Source organism: Nothoprocta perdicaria, unplaced genomic scaffold (assembly GCF_003342845.1).
Source record: "Nothoprocta perdicaria isolate Ctin4 unplaced genomic scaffold, notPer1 scaffold_750, whole genome shotgun sequence".
Lineage (NCBI taxonomy): Eukaryota > Metazoa > Chordata > Aves > Tinamiformes > Tinamidae > Nothoprocta > Nothoprocta perdicaria.
In genome coordinates this window covers 4,000-4,788 of record NW_020456033.1, presented here as the reverse complement: position 1 = coordinate 4,788, position 789 = coordinate 4,000, and positions in this window count along the sequence as shown.

The following is a 789-nucleotide window of genomic DNA, read 5'->3' as shown; positions in this document are numbered from 1 at the left end:
CTGGGACAGACACCCCAGCTTTCAGGGGTGAAAAGGCAATGCCTCCTTTTCTCCTGCTGGATCCGGAGATCTGGAGAAAAAAAAAAAATGAATGCCTGTGGTGTTGAACCTATGGAGTAGGAGAGCTCCTATTGCAGCGGGCAGGTAGTGTGCGTGCAGGCAGGGGCTGCGCGGGGCCGGTCGGCGCTTGGCTGTGSCAGAGCAGCCGCAGGGCTGGTGCCAGAGGTGCCAGGGAGCTCTCGCAGGCCTGGGTGCTGGGGCAGAGCTGYGCCAGGGGCAGGAGCGGCCAAGGCCTCGGGGGCTGCTGCCTCAGCCTGGCGCCCTGCCTCTGGGCACCGCCTGCCCCGCGCACGCAGGGGACATGAGGCCCTGCGCACAGAGCCAGCGCTGCCGCCGCCACCACCAGCCCCACAAGCTCTGCTGCTCTCTTTCAGGCTCCAGGAACCCAGGGCCTGTCTGACTGCTGCAATGAAGAGCCGATGGAGTGGGAAAGCTCCTTCTCCTTCTCAAAGGTATTGCCCCTGCTGGCAGCTCTTTTCCTCCTTCCYACTGCAGGAAGTGGGGCCCTGGGTCTAAAGTCTCTGGGCTCAGGGACCTSCCCTGCAAACGGCTCCTCTTCTCCTGCAGGCTCCGAGCACATATGGGGGACCAACCCTGAGCAACCCTGAGCCCATGGAGTGGSAAAGCTAWGGCAGCAGCCAKCTACAGCCCCTGCAGCCTCAGGAYGCACTTGTCCTTCCTCTTCCCCATGTACTGTCCCCACCAAAGTCTCCTGCTCTCTTCCAGGGT